The sequence below is a fragment of the Bubalus kerabau genome, chromosome 11, assembly GCF_029407905.1.
Source record: "Bubalus kerabau isolate K-KA32 ecotype Philippines breed swamp buffalo chromosome 11, PCC_UOA_SB_1v2, whole genome shotgun sequence".
NCBI lineage: Eukaryota > Metazoa > Chordata > Mammalia > Artiodactyla > Bovidae > Bubalus > Bubalus kerabau.
Window position 1 is genome coordinate 107,675,083 of NC_073634.1, and position 23,105 is coordinate 107,698,187.

Sequence of the window (23,105 nt, forward strand, 5' to 3'; positions counted from 1 at the left end):
ACTAATGTGGACATCCCACGGGGCACAGTTTGGCGTTTCTGAGGATAAGGGTCTGTGGACAGCCTGCGATGATGGTCGTGAAACGGCCCTAAGACCACAGTGGGGACCTCTGCATGGCACTCTGGACCGGACACCTGGCCATCTTGCTTTGGCCTGTTTCAAGGTCACATGTGTTTTCCTGACATTATACCTGTTCATCAAAAGGTTGGGGAGCAGGGGAGCAAGGAGGTTGGAGGTGAGGCCTTCGGGAGATGGTGGGAGGGCCAGAGAGCAGGGGCTGGTGGGGGGGAGCAGACTGACCCCCCGAGAGACTGCGGAGACGGCCCCGCCAGGCCTCAGGCCTCACTGGCCTCTGTCCACGCTCTCCTTCTGAGTGGCCTTACCAGCCTCATGGCTTTAAACATGGCCCGTGTGCTGACGAGTTACAGCGTTAGGTCCACAGGCCAGACCCTCTTCCTGGAGTCCAGGCTGAGTCACAGCCCCCCAGCTCCCCAAACCTGCTCCTCCTGCGCCCGACCGTCACTGTTAGCAAGTCCCACAGACATCATATGTGTCCCAAATGACCACTCCTCGTCACCTGGACCAGCCCCCTGCCTTCTCCCACCCTGCCCTCCGAGCCGCCAGGCCCTGTCCCTCAGCTGTGGGAAACCCTCTGCTGCTCCCCGGTACCCTGGCCAATAGCCCTTGCCCTCTGACCCCACTCTGCAGCCACGCTGGCTGGGCAGGCCAAAGCCTCTGCACTGGGCTCTCCTGGTCTGGACCATCCTCCCAGAAGCCCCCGTGGCTCCTCAGTGCCTCCCTTCAGTCCTGATCCCGGGTTGTCTTGGGCCCCACCTTCCCAACCACTGTCGCCTGCTCTGCTTGCCCCACTTAAGTGTCCACTAAGACTCTGGAATGGTCTAGGATGTGAGCTCCTGGAGCTGGGGTCCTCTCCTGCCTGGACCGTTCCCCAAAGAGCGGGGCTGCTCAGTTACTATTTGTTCCTTGAATGTCTGTGATGCTGAAGGGAAAGTGAAAGTGGTGTCCGGCTCTTGGCGACCGCGGACTATACAGTCCATGGAGTTCTCCAGGCCAGAATACTGGACTGGGTAGCCGTTCCCTTCTGCGGGGGATCTTCCAACCCAGGAATCGAACCCAGGTCTCCCGCATTGCGGGCGGATTCTTTACGAGTGGAGCCACAGAGAGAGAAGCCACAAGAGTCGCCGACCACAGCCACCTGCAGGACCCGCTCTGACCCCCCGGGCCTCCTGCCTAGCCTCCCCGCCCCTGCGCCTGCGCCCATGCTCAGACGTACTGACGGGAAATGGAAGCCACCTGGGTGTCCTGATGCCCGGTGTCCGTCCCTGGCCGTGCCCCCGACTCTGTGGCTGGGTGGGGATGAGGTGGGACACACCTGCTCCAGGTACACGAGAGCCGTGGGCCGCTTTGTATTATGAAAAAAAGCCAAGCAGCTCCAAGAGCGGAGGGAGTGCAGTCGCATAGGTGCCTGTCCCCGTGGCACACACGTGTACCACAGCCTCGAGTTACACGCTCTGACTGCGCTGTCGCGGTGCAGTCGCGTGCCGCACACGCCGTGTACCCACGCGCACCACGCGCCCTTGTGTGCACAGCCACGAGCCGTGCAAACAAACTGAAAAAAAAACAGTGGTTAGATGCCACGAAGTAGGTGGCAATGCCTTAACCGTATGCGTGTTGTCAGGCCCGAAAGCCTCTTCCATCCTTGTCAAGGGGAGTGCTAACCTTCTCTCCTTTCATACAACACGACTCAACCTCTGCGCGCTCCATATTTAAAGCCCTGTAGCACAGCCACTTTACGGATATGGTGACTGACGTTCGAGCCGCTGGAGGCGGCTGAATCCAACATGGAGGCACGATGAAGCCCATCCTAAACTTCTACTTATTGTAGCGTGAAGAAAAAAGACTGCTTCCGAAAAAGGGAGAAAAATTAAAAAAGCCTTCTTGCTCTAATATATTCATAAAAGCAGCCAATCAGAAGCTGAGAGGAATACCCGGAAGCCCAGCGTCCCGCAAAGAAAAGAGATTCCCCCGGAAACAAAACAGGGCGGGCGCGCACTTCCTACCGCGACACGCCTCGCGGCCCGTCAGGAGACGGCGCGAAACCGTCTGCGGAAACGGAAGTGGTTTGTAGCCAATCAGAGGGCGAGGAAGGAAGGGCCCGCCGCACGAACTTCCGGACGTGGCCGCGCGCTTGGAACTGTGGGTGTGGGCGTGTCGGGGCGCGCTGTGCGCATGCTCTCGGGGTACGGCCGTCGGCTTCCGCGCATGCTCAGGGTCGAAAGGCAGATGGTCGGTTGCCGGCTGCTCGCTGGGGTCTACACGGTGCCGGCTTCTGCCCTTCCTGTCCCCCCTTAGCCTGTAGCTTTAAGATACAGTTCTGCAGCTTCGGGTGCTGGCCGTCCCCGGAGTGCAGACGGCGGTCTATGCGGCTCCCGGCCCGAGGCTGCAGGCGCGGGGCCGCGTGTGCGCGGGAGGCGAGCCTCCGGTAAATCACGTATTTGTGCGTGTGCACGGGTGCACGTGCGTGCAGACACGCCCGCGTGTCCAGTTTCTACGCGCGCCTCGGCGCCCACACGCGCGCTGTGTCAACGTCGTGTGTGTGCGCGGAGACAGCACCCGAGGTGTGGCCGGTGGGTCCAGCCTGGGGACACCGAGCGGTCTGGGGTGGATTCGGCCTGCAGGACGCCAGCCGCGTCCCGCCAGCCAGCCGCCCCTTGAGAAGTTTCAGGTTGGCCGGTTTCCTTAGAGCTCCTCCGTCCCTGGAATTCTCCAGGCAAGAATACTGAAATGGGTTTCCATGCCCTCCTCCAGGGGATCCTCCGACCCAAGGATTCACCCCCGTCTCTTAAATCTTCTTTGGCAGGCAGGTTCTTTACCACTAGCACCGCCCGGGAAGATCCCGTTAGTTCCAGGTGGAGAGCTCACCGGGTCCTCAGGGGACAGCTGTACCCAGTTTGCAAATTATCCTGGGAGAAAATAGCCTAGACCGTGACCAGGAGACAGGCGGGCAGCCACTGGGAACTGGGTCAGCTGGGAGCGGGTGTGATGCCCCGTGTCTGCATTCCCCAGGTGCAGCTTGAGGCCTGGCTGTCACTCTGGAGCCGATCAGGACCGTGGGCAGCTGCAAGAGGCATCAGCCCTGTCTGGGTCAGTGCTTTGTCCACCTGCCCGCGCAGTCCCAGCGGCCGGGCCCCCTTAGTTCCAGACCTCGGGGGCTGTGACTCGTACCCACCGTCAGACCACTGCCAGCCATGCTCAGCAGCGTTCCGCGGCTCTTACGGGCAGCCTGCCGCGCCTTAGCATTTTCCTTCCAGACCCAGCACGCTGCTGTCACTTACTACCTGAAGGGCCCTGGGCCGCTTCTCCAAACCTTGGCTGTGTTAGAACGCCTTCTATTCCTCTGTATTCCAGGCTTGTCTGGGTGCCGCCCCTGCCCAACCTGGATGCCCCCTGCCTGGGGGGCATTTCAGGGCAGGGCGAGTGCCCGCTGGAGAGGAGCCGCTGTGTTCACTCAGCACCCGCTGTGTGTTGAGGCCCTGGTGGCCCCACACCACTGACCTCCCGCGAGGATGGTGCCATCAGCACCCGCATGTCTAGCTGACGACATGGGCAGAGGTGTGTAACATGGACATCAGCCCTCCAGTGGGCAGCAGAGGGCTTCCAGCCAGGCTGCAGGGTGAGAGGTTGGGGGCGTCTGTTGGTGCCAGACGGTCTTGCTCCACAGCCAGGGCTTCTGCACACGACCCCCCAGCCTTGGGCCTCCTGGGACCCTCGGGTCTGGGCACATGGGAGGCTCCATCCAAAGTGGTCCAGAGCCCCGGTGACGTCAGCTTCTCCCCATTGCCAGGTTCCTGGTCCCCACAGGCAGCTGACTGCGTGCAGATTCCTGGGTAGAGTCTGACTCTGGGGGGTCCAGGGTCAGGCCTAGGAATCTGCATTCACAAAGCCTTTCGGGCACCCCACTCACCCCCGTCTTGACAGCCTACCTTTGCTCTGGGTGGAGACTGGGTCACTCCACCTCATGTAAAGGACTTGGAGGTGATGACACTGACCGGGGAAAACTTCAGAATAAGTGAAGGCTGCCTGTGAGGGCAGGCGCCAGAGGGTCTTCACAGGGTCTCGAGGACCAACCGGGGAGGACCCTGGAGGCAGCAGCTTCCTCCTGGGACTGGTGCAGACCGGGGTTCCCGGACTGCATTTACTGCGGCTGTTTCTCCTGGGGCCTGCCGGTGCCTCCAGCACGCCCATCCCTCAGCGGACCTGAGTTCCCTAGGAATGAACTCACTAGACCATCCCCAGCGGTCATCCCTAAAGGCCCCCGCATGGAATCAGGGGCTAAGCCCAGAAAAGTCCCAGAAGTAAGAGAGGGTGAGATCACCCAGTCCTGCCTGTTTCTCAAGCTGCGGGAGAGACGTGGCTTGCGGAGTGTGCTCCACCCCCTCCACCTGTTGTTGCCTGGGTTGTTGGGAGGAGGGTGAGAAGTGTGGGGTCCCCTCCAGCCCTGGTGAAGCCTGGGGCCCCTATGAGTCTTTGCTCTGCAAATGTCCTGATGGAATTGCTAGATTAAATACCGGACTCCGGTTGGATTGGAATCTCAGATAAAAGATGAGGATTTAAAAGTGTAAGGATGCCTCAAACATTTTTTAGGACATGGCGTATTTATTGTTTCTGTGATACTGCCCTGGGTTTTCCTTGCTACATTTGGCAACTGCAGGAACAGGGGAGGGGGGCTCTTGTTATCTGCCCAGGAACGAAGCACCTTCCAACGTGTTTTAGTGACTCTAGTCCTTGGGATGCCCTGTGGGAACAAGGAAGGAGCTTGTTTGGGCACTTCTGTGTTGAACAAGGGCTTCCCAGGAGGCGCTAGAGGTAAAGAACGTGCCTACCAGTGAGGAAGACACAAGAGATGGAGGTTTGATCCCTGAGTCGGGAAAATCCCCTGGAGAAGGGCATGGCAACCTACTCCAGTATTTTTACATGGAGAATCCCATGGACAGAGGAGCCTGGCAGGCTACAGTCTATAGCGTTGCAGAGTCAGACATGACTGAAGCAACTTAGCATGCACACACAGCACATGTGTGTTGAACAAAGTTGCAGAATGCTTCCCCACCCTCTTTGAAAGGAAAGCCTGCGGGGGGGCCATGGAGTTTGTGAACACGAGGGCTTGTCGGGGGCGGAGGTGGGCACTGAGTCATCCACAGCGGTTCTGCAGGTCGCGGAAGAGAAGGTTCAGGGGAGGGGAGAAAGTGGGGGAGAAGGGCCAAGGACAGAGGAGAGGAGGCCAGGGCCTCAGCAGCCCTCGGGCCCACCCGGACCAGCTGGCGTCCACGCTGGGCACGCCCCGGTCTCCGAGTCCACTTATGGTCCCCGGAAGCACTCCACCGCAGGGACTGAGGACCACCTCAGGCTGGGTGGGAGCCTCAGCCCTGCTGCTGCCCTGGCTGCAGTGCCTTCCCTGCGGGCCAGGAGCTCTGGACAGCCTCAGTTGTCCCGCCCTCTGGTGAGGCCTGCACTTGGGCTGGGGAACGTCAGAGTCAGGAGCCAGGTGGCTGGAAGAAGCCGGAGGCCAGCTTGGGCCCCCGAAGCAGCCGTCTCCCTTTCCCGGGAAGCCCTCGGTGTGGCGGCTCCGCGTGTCTCACAGCTTGGGGTTCTAGGCCCCTGCAGGTGGGGCAGGTCCATAGGTGGGGGCACTCTTCCCTCCCCTAGCCCCATCCCACAGAGGCCGGGCCTTGGTGGGACGAGAACTCAGGCTGGACTCAGGACTGGTCTTGGAGACATCGGCGGGCTGCCTGGGGCCGGGCCGACGGCCATGGGCTGGCCTAGCCTCTGACCCCCTCCCTTCCAGCTCCCAGACCTCCATCTGTCTGCTGACCAGCTGGCCCCTGCGGCCCTTCCAGTTTCCTGGGAGGTCCTCGGTTGGGCAGTGGAGAGCGGTGACATTCCCAGCAACGGCGACAGGTGCCAAGGACCCATTGCTCTTTTGGGACGGAAGGCCTTGGTGACCCGGGAACCTCCTGGGGCCATCACGAGTGTTTCAGAGGCAGTGCTGGGGTTCCGAGGGTCGGCTTCAAGGCCTTTGCTCACCGCCACCCCTCGGAGCAGGGGCCTTCGGGACCCAGCAGGCCCCAGCCAGTGGAGGGCCCTGTTGGCTGGCTCGCATCCTGCTGGCCTTGGAGTGGCTGGCGGGTCGTCCCTGGGTGGGGGCTCCAGCCCCTTGCCTGCGCTTTGCTGTCTGCAGGGAGCGCCAGGAGGAGGGGGCGCGGGCTGTCTCCTCCTCTCTGCTGCGGAGGGCCTGTGTCCCACCTCCTGTAAACCTGAGAAGCGGAGCCTTCTTGCTTGTCCAGTCTGGGTCTCGGGGACCCTGTACGTAGGTCACCTAATGGCCAAGCCTCAGTTTCCTCCCCGACGGGACTGGAGTTCAGAGTTTGGTTCCCAGGGAGGGCTCAGTAGTGGGTGACTGTTACTGTCCCCTTTGCCAGATAGACAGACGGAGGTTCAGGGCGTTTCGAGAGTGCCTGCAGGGGGCACCCCAGCTGCTGTGGGCAGCAGGGTCTGGAGCCCAGGCTCCTGGGCCCCAGAGACGCCAGGAGGTACCAGAGGATGCTGGGGGCTGGTGGCCGTGCCGGTGGGGGAGGCATCAGATTTGTGGGGTTCCTGACACAAAATCTCTACCCAGGTGTAGCCTGGACGCTTTTCCTGGAGTTAATTCTTTCAAAAAGTCCGCTTTTTTTTCATAATACATGGAAAACCTCCTCATTGCCTGTGCATTTAAAACCACACAGGAGCAAAGTAACCCTACTCTTGCCAACCATCCACTCTGATCAGCACACTTTCTTGCATTTTTGCTGATTTCATATTTCCTATTAATTGCTGCACGTGAAATGGCCTCTCAGTGACTTGGGGGGTGCCCGGGGCAGGACCAGCAGTAATTATTTATTTTTTTGTGTGAATTTCAGTTTCTCACGACTTTTCCTGGCAGTAGAGGACTCATCTAGAGGTTTGCTGTGCAGGGGAGGAGGGAAGGTCCAGGTGAGTGGCTGACTTTCCAGGGTTTTCTCTGAGTGTTAATGGCCCAGATGCTTTCAGACAGGATGTCCTGTGTGGTTCTGAGACCCTGTCGCTCAGCGTCGTGTTTCTGAGGATGGGGCGTGTCGCTCAGCCACAGTACAGAGTTGGTGCAGTTTCTTTCTGCCCCCCCAAGAGCTGTTACGAAATTGCTGCCGTCTTGCCGTTGATGGTGGGAAGGAGGAACCCTGCTTTTCCCTCTGCTGGGTCCAGAGCCCCGGGCAGGCAGGGTGGCCGTGTCCCCTGGCCGTCCCTCCCGGGGATGCCCCCAGGTCGCTCGGCCGAGCCCGCAGGAAGGGTGATGCCGGTCCAGGGGGCGGGTGACCTCTTGTTGGGGGCTGCTATGAATAAAGTGACCGCTGACCCCGGACGTGCGGATGGTGGAGGGGACCGCGCGTTCCCAGGGCTGGCGCTTGGCCCGAGGCCTTTCGTGCGTGACTGGCTGGCCTCTCGGGCTCTCTGGTCCCGCCCTGGCCCCCATGGCCCCGATGGACAGGAAGCTCCTTGTGGACCAAGTGTGGGGCTGCCCTTCCTCCCAGATATAAATATCCCAGGACCAGCTCCCTGCGAGCGTCCTGAGGCCCCGAGGGGGGAACCAGGCGGGACCCGGACACAGGTCATCTGCTCTCCGCGGGCCGGCTCATGGCCGCTCCAGAGCTTTCCGAGGCTGCCGCCAGCTCTGCCTTGCTTCTCCTCAGTCGTCCGTGGGACAGAAGGGGGGACGGTGCCACCTCCCAGGAGTCCTGCCCGTGGCTGGGGGGACAGGGAGGCTGTGACGGGGGTGTCTGTGTCTCGCGTCCTCTGCATCCGGGCCCGAGCCCTCGGCTCCAGAAGGGGGAGACAAACGTTCACACAAGTCACTGCCAGGCCAGCCTGTCCAACGAGCGGCCGTGTGGGCGCCCTTGTCCGGTTCCCGCCGCGCTGGGTGCTGCGCCTTGTCTTCTCACGGGTCCACGCGCCGACCTACTGCCTCCGTCCCCCCTGGGCCCCGCGGCCACCCCCCGCGGCCCTGGGCACCCGGCTCCTCCCCAGAGGCTGCAGGGGTGTGGCCCTGGAGCCTGGGAGGGAACACAGCCCTCCTCGTTCTTGGCCCTGGTGGGTCCAGTTTGGCAGGGATTCTGGGGGACTCAAAATGATGAAACATCTACACACCCGTTGCGTGGGGGCACCAAAACTCACCCTGTAAGTGAGACTGGAAAGAATTTAGTTTTAAAAAAAAGGCTGCCAGACAGAGCAAGGCTGAGCCAGGCGTAGGGGAGGGCACCTGCTCCCTGCCGCTCTCCTTCTCAGGCCCATCGAAGCCGCCCTCGCCTCTGCGTGCAGCTGTGACCAGGGGAGGGGGTACATGGAGGATTTCTGCCCTGGGACCTGGGCTTTGCTCTCTCCAGGTGACAGAGGAGAAAGCTGAGATTCAGGGGTTTGAAGCCAGCTTTGGGCTTCCCTGGTGGCTCAGATGGTAGAGAATCCGCTGGCAATGCAGGAGACCTGGGTTCAGTCACTGAGTCGGGAAGATCCCCTGGAAAAGGAAGTGGCTACTCACTGCAGTATTCTTGCCTGGAGAATCCCATGGGCAGAGGAGCCTGGTGGGCTGCATACAGGCCAGGGGCTCGCAGAGCCGGACATGACTGAGCGACTAACACGCTTGGGTAACTGCACAGTCCAGGTCAGCCCCTGCCGTCTGCCAGGGAACCGAGGCGGCCCTCCATGGGGGTGCAGAAACACCCCCGTGCGAAGTTCTGCTTACGGTTCTCCCCGCGGGCCGGTGAGCAGAGGGCCTAAAAGCTCTAGGTCCTGTGGGAAAGAATTCCGCTCCCCCTTCACCCACCCAGTGGAGACTCTGCCTGCAACAGACCCAGGTTCAATCCCTGGGTCGGGAAGGTTCCCTGGAGAAGGGCATGGCAACCCACTCCAGTATTCTTGCCTGGAGACCTCCATGGACAGCGGAGCCCGGTGGGCTATAGTTCGTGGGGTTGCAAAGAGTTGGACACGACTGAGCAACTAACGCCTTCACCCATCCGGCACTTCGCAAAGCCCCATCCCCTGGAGTGGCGCCCGCAGCCCCCGTGGGTTAGGGTTAGGGAGACACGCACTTTGAGAAGTGCTGCCCTGTGGAGGAGGAAGGTTGAGTGCACCGGTCTCTCCTGCCTGCAGGTCCGTCCCCCAGCAGGCCAGTGAGGACGGGTGTTGCGCTGGGACCACCAGGGGAGTTGCCCCAGAATGTCCAGCCCTGTCCTGTAAGGAGTTCAGGGCGAGACCGTCCCCTCTCTAACCTCTCTTCTCAGCTGTGGGTGGAAACACAGGGGAAGCCCTCACCCTTCATTCAGGGGGTCAGTGCTTGCTGAAGATCCGCTGTGTGTCTTCCCTGACCCAGCCCCACAAGAAGACATTCCTCAAACACATGTGGCCCCACACTCTGGAGCTCCAGGCCTGGGTGGGGGCCAGGGAGCCGGCAGTGAACAGATGATTCCTGGGTTAGGTTCAGGAGAGCCTCGGGGGCTGAGGGAGCTTGTCTAGGGAGTGGGCAGGGAAGGACAAGACCTGGAGTTGGAGTCAGAGTTTGCCCAGGAAAGAAGGAGTGTGCTCTAGGAAGAAGACACAGCCTGTGCAAAGGCCCTGGGGCAGGAAGGACCAGGGCCCGGCAGGACCGGGAGGGAGGAGACACACTCAGGAAGACCCAGAGATGGAGTCCGGGCGGCTGCAGAGGCATTGGGGAGGGGCGGGGGCTGGGTTGGATTCTCAGGGCATAAGTGGGCAGCGTGGAGGACGTGGCCCCCAGGGTGACTGCAGCCATCAGGTGGGATGCGGGGCTGGCCTGACTGCGAAGAGCAGCCTCTCCGCCTCAGAGCTCCTCCCAGGTCTCACAGCCCCTGCCCTGTCCCTCCGTCCTCCGTCCGTCCTTGTCCAGGGCTCCAGGTGCTGCACTTACGGAGGCTGGCGTGAGCTCTGCCTGTGTGTCTCCGGGGGAAGGGCCAGCCCAGAGCCCGCTCCTCCCAGTGGACCCCACTGGCCCAGACGTGGGAGATGCTGCACTGGAGAGAAGCGTACGTCAGAAATTTGGACTCGCAGCTCTGGGTATGCACGCTGGATGGCGGGGCCCAGGCTTGGGCCACCACGGTGCCTGGCTTGGAGGGGGCTGGGGGGTCCCCTGGGTGATGAGCACGAGGCGTCTCCTGGGGTCGCCCCAGGAGACGGAGGTGGGGAGGTTACCGCTGTTGCCTCGCCCCACTTCCGGCATCTCCCTCCGCCCAGCCTGGGGTGGAAACGGCAGTGTCCATGTATGGGGTCAGCTCTGTGCCATCTCAGGCCTCCCCAGAACCCCGAGGTCGGGGTGGCCTCCCCTTTGAGGATGAGGAAGCAAGCACCAGAGAGGGGAGTCATGGTAGAGCAGGGGTGGGTGTCATCCTTGGGGTCACGTGCCCCGGCCTGGACTTCGCATGCACAGTGAGGGCTCAGCCCCAGAGGCAGGCGTGACTGAGGAGGTCCCACGGGGGCTGGGGTGGGGGGCGGTGGTGGGGGGCTCCTGGATGCTGCTGGCCCCAGCCTGGCTCCCTGAAGCTTCCTGCCCTGACCCAACGACCCTGCCCTTGCCCCAGCGGCCTCTGCTATTTCCGGCCTCTCTGAGCCTCGGCCTTGTCACGTCCCTGGTTCCCTGCAGGCTCCACACTCAGCCTGCTGCCCGCAGAGGCGACGAGAGCCACACTGGGCCCCTGGGCTTTCTGCAAAGACAGGGAGGTGGTCCCTGGGTACCTCCCGCTTAGCTGGGCCGGACGCTAGAGGGTGTTCGGAGCCTAAGTAAAGGCAGGCGGGCCAGGTCCTTCTCTCTGGGGCTATCTGTCCAGGGCGGCGCATGGCTGCCTTCAGCTCAGACTCTGAGGTCCCACCCGCCGTCCTGAATCTCCGTTTTGTCCTTGGGGGCAAGCGAAGCTGTCTGCCTGGGCTCCGGCAGCTGCTGTAACAAGACCCCACAGACCAGGGGCCTGAACACCACCGACGCGTACCCTCTCCGGGTCCTGGAGGCCTGAGGTCTGAGATCCGGTGTCACAGGGCATCGCTCCTCCGGGGGCTCCCGGGCAGGGTCCTTCCCACCTCTTCCAGCTGCTGGCGGCTGCAGGTGCCCCTGGCTTGTGGCCGCATCTCCTCCTCCATCTCCACGCGGCCCCTCCTCTTGTCTCTCATGAGGACCCGGTCACTGGTTGTAGCCCCCCTCCCTCCCCCCATCCCCCCGGAAATCCAGGATGATTCATTTTGAGATTCTTAAGGTAAGTAATTACATCTGCCAAGACCCTTCCCCCGATAAGATCGCGTATGTCTCCAGGATTCCAGGGACACATCTCTGGGGCCGTCAGGAAGCCCACTGCCCTCTCCAGCCTCGGTTTCTGTGTCTGTGAATGGGCCCCTCTTGAAGCCTGGGTGGGGCTGAGCAGAGCCCGGACCCTCTGGGGAAGCAGCTTCTCCGCGGGGGTCTGGACCTGGGCTTTGGCCCTGCTCTGTCCCCTCTGGACCTTGGGGAAGCTGCTCCTGCATCTTTGAGACCACGAGGTTCCCGCTGGGCGTTGGTGTCAGAGGCCTTTCAGACTCTGAGACAAGCCTGTTTCCCAGAAGAATGGAGTTATGTTTCCGGTTCCGGGGGTGCAAAGTTCTGCAGAATCTGGGTTATTTTGTGCTTTCCGTCGGGCCCAGAAGGACACGTGGAGGCTGGAGAGGCTGTGAGGGCAGCTGGCCCCCCAGCCCCATCTGCCCCAGGCCAGCTGCAGCCCCGCTGCCCCTCCGAAAGGCCGCGCCTGGAGAAGAGGGCAGATGCCGCCCGAGGGTCCATCTTCTGGTCTGAGGGCAGGACGGGCGGGGCTGGGGCCAGGCAGGCCTCCCCCAGGGCCCCTTGGCCCCAAGGGGGTTACCGTGGGCCTTGTGCTTGCAGGCGGGCAGCTCCCCCAGCCCGCAGCTCCTTGGCCAGGCGAACCCCACGGTTCTGCCCACATCCCTGCAGGCCCAGCTGCTGCGCCCACTGGTCGGCTGGCTGACGTGCTGTGTCCATGCATCCCTTCTGCCCCGTCCTCTTGTTTATTTAGCCTGGAGTAACCCCGGTGTTGCCTCTGCTCAACTGGGGAGCAGCATCCTCCGCACTTGGCCCATGACCTTGGGATGCTGGGCCCAGTTCTCTCCTTCCATTCTGGGCTGGTGGCCAGAGTGGGCCCGGGGGACCCGAACACACGGCCCTGGGCTGACCACGGCCGCCAGCAGAGCATGGACTGAGCGTGGCTGGGCACTCCTCTGTGAGAGGGGATGACCCCACCGGATGTGTGCAAGGAGGCGTGATCCCGAGTGTGCAGGCGCTTCTGTGGGAGTGAGAGTGCGTCTCAGGATCTGGGGCACGGGTGGGCCTTCAGCTGGGAGCTCTTAGGGTGAGTGGACAACTGGTGTGGGTGGGTGCGTCAGCTTCTAGGAGGAGGAGGCCAGTCATAACACGGGGACAGAGGAGGCAGGGACACGGGACAGGTGGTGTCGGGGGCCGACTTCAGGTGGGAGGTCAGGGAAGGCATCTTAGGGTTTAGCTTCCATCTGGAGGTGAGGGCGGAGCCAGACATCAGGGCCCTGGAGAAAGCAAATCCAGATCCCGGCCGGCGCTTGCCAAGGCCCTGCAGGGGGTGAGCTTGCCGGAGGGACAGAGGCCGAGGCTGGAGCGGGGAGTTGGGAGCTGCTGTCCCCAGGCCTGATGTCTGCCGTGTGGCCCTGAGTCCGTCCATCTCACTGGCCCTCACTTGCCCCGCTCAGCTTCTCAGTCCAGGGTGAAGGTTGGAGGGGCCCGTGTGCCTGCTTCCCTCTTGCCACCGGGTGGCCCTGCCCCGCGCCCTGCCCGGGTCACTCCTGTGGGGTCTGCTGGCTGACGGCCGCCCCATCAGGCTGCCTCCCCCGGCGGCGTCCCCCCCTTCATGGCTCGGTCGCACCCGGAACGCTGTCCTCCTGCCGCTCTGCCTGTCGCCCTGCCCTGCTGTTCCGCGTATCCAGGGTCCTCTCGCCGCCCTCGGCCCTGGACCCACGTGCCCATGAAGCCCTCCCCCGCTGCCCGCGTGGCGGGGTGACACGTGCGGTCCAGCCCCAGGCCCTCCCTGGCGGCCCGTTCAGGCGCTGAGAAGCCACTCGGTCACCTGGAGGTTTCAGAGTCCACCGCCTGTAACTGAGCTGGCGATGCGGCCTCTGCTCTGGGAGACCAAGTCATAGCCATGCTCCAGTTTCACCCTCAGACCCCGAGCAGGGGGGTCAGGTGTCACCCCCTCCCCAGGTGCCATCTGAGGCCAGCGACCTATGAAGTTCAAGCGGTCAGCTGCAGGCCAGGGGACCTTCTGCGGCTCCTTCCTGGGTTCCATGGAGAGCTTTGGAAAGAAGCAAGTTTTGGAGTTTGGTTGTGGGAAAAAACTCAGGTTCAGTGTGCAAGAGATAGAACCGAAAGAAGAGAAAAGTGAGGAAAAAAGCGATTTTGCCACCCAGAGAGCATGGCCTGTGGCACAGGTGTTTATGCCTTTCCCGTGTGTGTGTGTGTGTGTGTGTGTGAGACGTATCCGCACCGAAGTGTCGTTAGGATCGTGCCTCTCTACGATGTCCGTCTTGTGTTCCTTGTATCCATGATGAGCTCTACCACAGGCCTTTAAATAACCATGAGGTGTCACATTATACAGCTTCCCTACTGGCTTTGCAGTAAAGAATCCTGCCGATGCAGGAGATGTGGGTTTGATCCCTGGGTTGGGAAGATCCCTGCAGGGCATGGCAACCCACTCCAGTATTCTAGCCTGGAGAATCCCATGGACAGAGGAGCCTGGCGGGCTACAGTCCACGGGGTCGCAGAGACGGACACGACTGAGCGACTAAACCGTCATCACCGTCACATTACATAAAAACACCATAATTTATTTACCCTGCCCCAGCCCTCGGTTTGACTGTTTTTCCATAACAAAAGCCAGAATTCATTCAAATAGCCTAAGGACCCACTCCATGGAGCAAGCCAGAAGTGAGGTGCCTAAGTCAGCAGGTGCCCACGCGTGACTGTGTGCATGTGTGTGCTGGTGTGTGTGCATGTGTGTGTGTGTTAGTGAGATGGTGTGTGTGTGTGTGAAAATTGCCCTGTTTCCTTCCAGGACAATAAATAGGAAAACGGAGTGCCTTTTCCCTCCGTCTTATTAGTTTTAGGTGTTAACAGTCATGCTGATTTGGGAGGGGTAAGTTCAGTTCAGTTCAGCCGCTCAGTCGTGTCCGACTCTTTGCGACCCCATGAATCGCAGCACGCCAGGCCTCCCTGTCCAGCACCAACCCCCGGAGTTCACTCAGACTCATGTCCATCGAGTCAGTGATGCCATCCAGCCATCTCATCCTCTGTCGTCCGCTTTTCCTCCTGCCCTCAATCCCTCCCAGCATCAGAGTCTTTTCCAATGAGTCAACTCTTTGCATGAGGTGGCCAAAGTACTGGAGTTTCAGCTTTAGCATCATTCCTTCCAAAGAAATGCCAGGGCTGATCTCCTTCAGAATGGACTGGTTGGATCTCCTTGCAGTCCAAGGGACTCTCAAGAGTCTTCTCCAACACCACAGTTCAAAAGCATCAATGCTTCGGCGCTCAGCCTTCTTCACAGCCCAACTCTCACATCCATACATGACCACAGGAAAAACCGTAGCCTTGACTAGACGGACCTTTGTTGGCAAAGTAAAGTCTCTGCTTGTGAATATGCTATCTAGGTTGGTCATAACTTTCCTTTCAAGGAGTAAGCGTCTTTTAATTTCATGGCTGCAGTCACCATCTGCAGTGATTTTGGAGCCTATAAAAATAAAGCCTGACACTGTTTCCACTGTTTCTCCATCTATTTGCCATGAAGTGATGGGACCGGATGCCATGATCTTCGTTTTCTGAATGTTGAGCTTTAAGCCAACTTTTTCACTCTCCACTTTCACTTTCATCAAGAGATGTCTTTTTTAACATTTGTATCTTGCGAACTTAAACAGTTTGAAATGCTTGTTGACTGTAAGCGGATAGGTATTCAGGCCCTTTGCCCACTTTTCCCTGATGGGATAACCGTCCTCATTATGTGCTTGTAGGACCCTTTTTTTCTTTCAATTTTTTTTAATGAACTGGAGTGTGCATTTTGTTTTTGTATTTAGTTATTTTTCGGCCATGCTGGGAAGCCTGTGGGATCTTAGTTCCCTGACCAGGGATTGAACCTGTGCCCTCTACATTGGAAGCCCAGAGTCTTAACCACTGGACCACCAGGGAAGTCCCTAGGACCTCTTCTGTTCTAATAATGGAGAATCCTTTCCGGCTGTACACGCAGCAAATATTTCTCCAAGTTTGTTTTTCTTTTGTCCTTTGGGTTTGTCTATAACTTGTCTGTGTTTGAGCGTTAATGTTTCTGGACCCACTCAAGTGGCTCTCTCCTCAATAGTGCTTACTGGGGGCTTTCAGCGAGTGGGAGGACGCCCCTGTGTCATCAAGCTCTTCCTGGAAGAGCATTTCGTGGTGGGACAGTCTGGGGTCATCCCTCTTGGCTCACGTCAACCTAAACAGGACATTCTGTGCAGTAACAGAGATTACATTTTGTTTGTTTGTGGGAAAATCAGAGATATGTGAATGGGTGTGTGCGTGCGAGCCTGTGTAGGGAAATGGGGCAAGACTTACCCAATTAGCAAGTTTTAAAAAACGCCCTTTGCCCAGTCTTAAAACTCCACTTCCTTTTCAGCATAGAGCATGGCCTGGCCATTCCCGGAGCCCAGAGCCCTCCCGAGTCATGGGGGAGCCCCTGGACGGGGAGGCAGCCAGCCAGGGGAGGGTTGACTGAGGGCAGCCATGGGCGTCTAAGGCATCCAGGCTTCCCCCAGCACCCGGGGGCTCCCCAAAGGCAGGCGAGGACAAGAGTCCTCGCGCCCTTTCCAGCACATTGCATCAAGTGGGTAGAGGTCGCATTTGCTCCAGACAAAGCCTATCCTGGCTGGCAGGCTTCCCAGCACAGTGCCCTGGGTGGTGGCCACTGCCTGGGTTTCTCTCCACACCCACTTCACAGATGGGGAAGCTGAGGCCTGGGGATGACTGTTCAGGAGGCAGACACCCTCTTGCTGCTCAGCTGTGGTTTTGCCTCTGGGAGACACGGGGCAGATGCCTCCAGGCTAGGGCCTTGTTCGCAAAGATCCCCTCAGAGCTGAGAATAGAGCAGCTGGCAAATGGCAGGTGCTGTGATGACAGAGGAGGAAGGGGTCGAACGCGCTTTCCACTGTGGCTGTTTTCATGTGAGTGATGTCCCTGAGGCCCCGGCCTGGGCAGGAAGGGATGAAGTCATGGTCTCGTGATGGGCCTGCTGGGACACATACCCTGCCTCCCGAACAAATCTTCAGCCACCCGGGAAGGTCAGATGGCCGACCTCCCCAGGAGGCCTGGGAGTGGCCCTACCTGGTGTGTCCCCACGGTTTCCCTGGGTGATGAGGGGGAGGACGTCATGGCCCTGGACTCCTGGGGACCAGCGGCCTCAGGACAGAGCCCTGGCCCTGGGGTCCTGAGACCGCTTTCTGGTCCTGGCATGCCTTCTCCAGCCTCAGTCTTCTCTTCTGTAAGATGGGTCTGCAGCTCTCCCCATCAGTGAGAGGCAGGCAGACTCGGTGTCTGCATCAGCCTTACAGACGCAGAGTGTCCGGTCACTTCCCTGCACATCCCACCTGCCACTTCCTGGTTCTCCCGGGCCCCAGAGGTCAACTGATGCTCCTGGAACATCAGAGAGCCTGGTACTTGGACCGCTGGACCCAGAAGGTGAGCCCTTAGGATTTACGGCCGGCCATCTCGAATGGGCGCAGACTGGCTCTGAGACCCGAGTGCCTGCCTCGTTCCTAACAGCCCAGACAGCGGACGGGCAGCCCCAGGCCAGCCCCGAGGCTCTCTGGTGAGGGTGCTGGGTGGAGGCCCTGTCGGCACTGGCCATGGGACCACATGCCGACCCCTTGGCGTGGTGGCCTGGACCTCCAGCGGGGTCAGACCCAGCCAGGTGGGCAGTGGAGGGCGCAGTGTGCGGCAGAGATGTGCCCTGGTCCAGCCTTCTCAGACAGGAAGGGGGTCACCCCAAAGTCCTCCAGGGAGTCAGGAGTCCTGGCTCCCAGCTGGTGCTGGAGGCAGTGAGAGGGCCCCCGAGCCCAGGCCCCCCAGATGCTCCTCGGGCTGGCAGGGATGGGGGCGGACAGGACCCCGCCCGTCTGCAAAGCTCTCAGGCGCTTGGAGTGCTTGATTCCCCCGCTCCCCTCCCCTCCCTGCTCGGAGTCCAATTAATCAATAGAAGAATTCTCTGCTGTCGCACCTCTCTGAGCCCCGCAGGCTCCTACAAGATTGATTAACACAAACATCAATTTCTCGGTCTGCACGCCTCCGAAAACACGGCACTTTTTCAGATTGAATTGCTACTGTGTGCCCGGTGTAAATACAGGAGAGGGTGTAGAGTGGAGGATTTGTGGCTGCCCCCGCCGCTGTGCCCTCGCAGGCGGCTGTTACTGCAGGTTGGAGGGGGTGCAGGGTGGCGGGGAGAGGAGTGGGGAGGGAGGGGAGGGGAGGGGCGCTCAGGAGCGGGCAAAACCCAGGAGGTGTGACGGGGTCGTGCGTCGGGGTCGTGGGTCCGGGTCGTACATTGGGGTCGTAAGTCGGGGTCGTAAGTTGGGGTCGTGGGTTGGGCGGGAAATGCCGTTTGTTGGCTTCTGGCAGTCTGCCCTGCGGGGGGTGGCAGCCCCAAGGGGCGCTCTGGCCTTGCAGTCACTGGTGGGGTGGCCAGGACAATGGCACTGGGCTCCCGCGCCCTCCCTGCTTCCTGCACCCCCCACAAAGCAGGCCTTCTGAACCGTGGGCTGGGCCCAGGAGCACAGGGCCCTAAGTCCTGGCCAGACTTAGCTTGAGCCTCATGAGCCAGGAGGCCTCAGTTGCAGCAGGGAGCCTGGGAGCGGGAGCCCAGGCATGGGCCCTGCCCCTCGGGCAGTGGGGTTGAAGACCCAGAGCCTGGGAAGCTCCTTCCCGCTGTTTAGTGCCCCCGCCCCCAGGCGTGCCCTCTCACTCCAGCCTGGTCCCCAGTCTGCTCCAAGTTTCTGGGCTCCTTGTCCCTGCGGTGGAGACACCACGGGACCCAGCATGGGAGTTGCAAATGTGATTTTAGATTTCCAGGAGCTGCATGAAAAACAAAAAAAAGCTGGTGACATTAGCTTCAATAACATGTTTTATGTAACCTGAGTTACCTCATCTTCCCAAGTGGCACAGTGGTAAGGAATTTGCCTGCCAATGCAGGAGACGCAGGAGACTCCGGTTCGATCCCTGGGTCGGGGAGACCTCCCTGGAGGAGGAAGTGGCAACCCTCTCCAGTACTCTTGCCTGGAGAATCCCATGGACGGAGGAGCCTGGCGGGCTGCAGTCCAGGGGGCCGCACAGAGTCAGATGCGACCAAGCCGCACGCGTCGCCCGTGGACGGCATCTCAGCACGTTTTCAGCCTGTGATAACTCGGAAACGGCGACTGGAGCGCCGGTTGTTCAGACTTGGTCTTTGGGCAGGTCGGGCTTTGCCTCCTGCCTGGCGTCCTCCTCCCGGCCAGCCCATGACGGGCGCTCAGTGGCCAGCATGGCGAGGGCCATGGTGGACGCTGCGGCTCTGGCCCTGGCCCTGGCCTCTCAAGAGAGCGCGCCCCGCTTGGTCCTGGCGACGGCAGGTCAGGGAGCTTCGCAGGCGAGGGGCGGGCCCAATCCCGGCTTGGTGAGGGTGGGGGCAAGTCTGTTGTTGAGGGAAGGTAGGAGGCTTGTGCGGGGAGAACCCAAGTTCAAAGTTGGAATCCCGTCTCTGGTCAGCTCCAGGCCGGCCCCAGCCTTGGGGGCCCTGGGTCCTTGGAGGGACGGAGAGCAGGGCTGGCGGCCGGGGGCCCTGGGTCCTTGGAGGGACGGAGAGCAGGGCTGGCGGCCGGGGGCCCTGGGTCCTTGGAGGGACGGAGAGCAGGGCTGGCGGCCGGGGGCCCTGGGTCCTTGGAGGGACGGAGAGCAGGGCTGGCAGCCGGGTGTCGGGGGTGGTTGGAGGGACGGAGAGCAGGGCTGGCAGCCGGGGGCCCTGGGTCCTTGGAGGGACGGAGAGCAGGGCTGGCAGCTGGGTGTCGGGGGTGGTTGGAGGGACGGAGAGCAGGGCTGGCAGCCGGGGGCCCTGGGTCCTTGGAGGGACGGACAGCAGGGCTGGCGGCCGGGTGTCGGGGTTGGGTTATGTTTATTTTGTCGTGGTTATTTTGTTGCTGCTGTTGGAATCCACCTGGAATCCCCCAGGTGGGCCCCAGCCCCCTCAAGTAGAGCTCGAGGCCCTCCCCTCACCGCCTAGATCCTGAGGGGTGGCTTGGCCTCCGTCTCACCTGTAGGCTGTCCCTCCCGCTCCAAAGGCCGGCTCCTTGCTGTCCCCTCAGGACCTGGCTTCCTAACAGTCTGGTGACGTTTGGTGAGGGCGCACTGGGCGCTGGGGGTGCCCTGGGAGCTTGAGATCTGGGGGTCCTGCCTTCCTCCCAGAGGCCCTTTTCTGCTGACAGGTGGGGCCCCCTGGGTTCCCCCAGGACCTGCCTGCTTGGCCCCTGCATGTCGGGAGCTACAGGATTACCTGCCCATCAGGAATCCAAGGAGCTGGGAATCTCGACTCGAGTTAGAAAGTGTGAGAAGGGATGCAGGCGGGCAGGGGAGCTTACTACTGGAAGTCCATGCCCTCCCCACCTCGCCCTCCCACTCCCCAGATGCGTCCTGAGGACTGACCTGCGTCGAGGGGACATGTGTGTTGGCTGTGCCCAAGGTAGCTGTCAGGACAGGACTGAGTGAGGGCCGAGCTCGTGTAAGGGCTAGGTCTGTGGAGCATCCTGGCAGGCTTCCTGGAGGAGGTGACTCCTGGGGGTTGAGTGTGCGTTACGTGGGGGAAGGAATCAGGCCCAGGAACTCACAGGTGAGAAGCGAGGGGACTGGGGCTGCAGGCCAGTGGATGGGGGACCGGAGGCCACAGGGGTGGACGCCCAAGAGGGCGTGGCCTGGACCACGGCGAGGAGGAGGCAGGAGGAGGGCAAGCTGGAGGAATGCTCGGAGGCAGGGGGCTGGCCCGCGAGGGGAACGGCGTGAAGGGGGCCAGAGCTTCCTCTGCCCCTTGTGGAGCCCCTCATTGTGTGCCCCGCGGGCTGAACCTTCGGAGAGAAAACCTTCCGGCCGTCTCCCTGTCTCTCTTTTCCCTTGTCCCGAGGCACCTTGAAGCCTACCCCCCACCCCCACTCTGCTCTTAGCTGAAGAGAAGGGCCAGGGACCAAGAGGACTTGAGTCCTTGGTGACCGCCCCCTGAGGACCCAGGGCAGCTTCTGCTGTTGGTTTTCCGTTATAATTGAGGTCAGTGGGCTCTTGAGAGTCCCCAGCGGGTGGCGAGCCCAGAACCTCGGATGATGCGCCTTCGCTCTTCAGGGGCTTCTGGGGGCTTCCTGGAATCAGGGAGCCTGTGGCCCAAGAACCTGAGGGTCCCTGTTACGTCCCCTTGGCCCCGAGGGGCTGCCTGAGCAGAGAATGCTTTCTGTTTTTTTCTGAAGTTTTGGTTGTGCTGCGTCTTTGTTGCGATGCGTGGGCTTCCCTCTAGTTGCGGTGTGCGGGCTTCTCGTTGTGGCGGCTTCTCTTGGAATCTTCCTGGACCGGGGATCAAACCTGTGTCCCCTGCATTGGCGGGAGGATTCTAATCCAGGGAAGTCCTCCCTTGGCATAATAAACAAAGAACAGGCTCACAACGGTGAAGAGCTGCCCGCAAGGGGAGGGAAGGCTCCCAGGCTGCCACCTGGCTCCTTCCTGAGCTGGCGCCCCCCGCACCCCGCCCCCCGGCCCTGCCTGCCTGCACCTGTCCCCGGGGCTTTCTGGGTCCTGGAAGCGCTGAGCTTCCTGCCGGAGCAGCGCCTCTAAGTCCCTGACATCCCACAGTGGGAACAACCCAAGGTGACCCAGGATGTACGTGTTCCCAGCCCCCGTGAGCCACCCGTGCTGAACCTGCCTCCCCGAGGCCCTCGGACACTAGTGCCTGCCCTGGGAATGGAAATCCAATGAAGAAAAATGTTCACTTGTTCCTGTAGGGATGGATTTTTGTCCAGTGGGCACAAGTGCTAAGCTCTGTGAGACTTTACACGTTTTCTAGTATAATTTTTCAAACAGATTTTAGAAGAGCCTGAGTCATCTCCGCTCTGCCAGGTAGGAAGGTAGGAACACTCCGGACTAGCCCCCCTTGGCTGAGAACTTGGCCCCCGTCCCCGCACGGCTGTCCTTACCGGCAGTGAGAATCAGGGTGAACCGGTGAGGAGCAGACTCAGAGAAGCAGGAGTCACGGGCGGGAGGAGACCAGACTTGGGCTCTGGACTCACAGTCCAGTGCTCCCTGAGCCAGTGTGCTGGGTCTCGGGTCCCTTCCCCGGGAGGCGCCCTGGTGACCGGGGCCGACAGCGCCATTGCCCGGGGCATGCAGAGCCCTGTCAGCCTGCCCACGTCCGTTCCTTCATTCAGTCATTCAAGAAACACCCGGAGCCCGTGGTGGTGCCAGGCACTGGGCCGCCTCCGTTAGACGCAGCGACTCTAATACCCGGCGGTGTGGGGACTGTTGTGCCCCTGTGGCAGAAGAGGAAACTGAAGCTCAGCGAGGGCAAGGGACTTGCTCCCGGACAAACAGCCGGCGGGATGGGGCGCAGAACTGAGCCTGGGCAGGTCTTCTCCCCAAACCCCCGAACCTGTTGCCTTACATCCACCCTCTCTCTGTGGCTTGGCCCCAAGCAGCGGGACTCCTGCCACTAGCTCAGTGCCATCGGGGTGAGGACAGCCGCTCTGTAGGAGGGGAGCTGCTGGCCAGGCGGGCAGGGGTCTCGCCGCAAGGGGGCTGGGGAGACGACGGGCAGGGGGGCTCCGGGTTGCTGTGTCACGTCTGTGCTCAAGAGGTCTGGTTTGCCCCAAACCCTGGCTTCACGGAGCAGGAGCGGGCCCAGGAGGGGACGCACACTGCCCCCGAGTCACACAGCAGCTCAGCTGGGCCAGGCCTGGTTGCCTCGAGTGTGGGTGGAGGCAAGGGCCACCGCTGCTTGTGAACTTGCAGGGGCGCAGGTGAATGAGTCAGGCCTGCTGCGGGCGTGGCGTGTGGGCCGGCAGGCGGGCGGGCGGCAGGCACTTGAGTTAAGTGTGGCTAATTTGGTTCAAGAACACGGACGCTGCTCGCGATTCCTGCATCTTGGAGAAGCCGGGAACATTGTGAGGGGTGCTCAGGCACAGCAAGCGGGGGGCGCTGGGGGCGGCACGGAGGGGCTGCTGTGCACCGGGTCTGCTCTGCGTGCGGGTGGACGGAGGGCCCGGGCCTCCGCAGCCACGCCCCCCCGGGCGCCGGGCTGGGCTGCCTGCAGCCAGCGCTAGAGGCAGTGTCTGCCCGTGGCCTGTGCCCGGGGCGGGTCCCGCGTGCTCACGCTCTGCTTCTCTCTCCCACTCTTCCCTCTGAGGGTCCTTGGGACCCTCGCTGCAGTGCTTGCACCTGGAAACGCATCTCCTCCAGCAACAAAACGCAAAGAAACTATAAGGAACCAGAAATAACCGCGCAGGCACAGTTGGAGCAAATTGCGGACAACAAGATACAGAGAGACCCAACGCCCAGTGTCCACTTCTGAACAACCGGGAGCCAAAGCAGGAGCGGTGCCCGCCCCCTGCACAGGACACCCCAGAGCCGGGGCACCTCCCACCGACCGCTGGAGCGGTGCCTGCCCCCTGCACACAACACCCCAGAGCCGGGTACCTCCCGCGGACCGCTGGACCCACCCTCGGCCTCAGCCCGTACAAGGAGCCCCCTCCTCCTCCTCCTACTGTTTGTCCTCACCCCCCACCCCACCCCCGGTTGCAGCAGGGGCCCCAATAAAGCCTCGCCTGGATTTCTTGTCTGACCTCTAGTCACCTTCTGTAGGTTAGGGGAGGTCAAGAACCCTGTTTGCTAACACCTGCCTTGCACGAGGAGCAACCTTGGGGCCCTGGAGCTGAGC

At 61.2% G+C, this 23,105-nt stretch overlaps 1 long non-coding RNA gene and 1 other non-coding gene across 2 annotated transcripts; one reads left to right on the top strand and one right to left on the bottom strand.

Annotated features, from left to right (window-relative positions):
• The first annotated feature begins 1,605 nt into the window (after positions 1-1,605).
• Positions 1,606-22,860, top strand: LOC129622651 (uncharacterized). Its single transcript, XR_008700102.1, has 3 exons — positions 1,606-2,503; positions 6,975-7,047; positions 22,628-22,860. It is a non-coding gene; the product is annotated as an uncharacterized LOC129622651 (long non-coding RNA).
• LOC129623932 (U6atac minor spliceosomal RNA) lies at positions 1,637-1,762 on the bottom strand. The gene has a single exon (XR_008700681.1). It is a non-coding gene; the product is annotated as a U6atac minor spliceosomal RNA (small nuclear RNA).
• Positions 22,861-23,105: the final 245 nt, after the last annotated feature.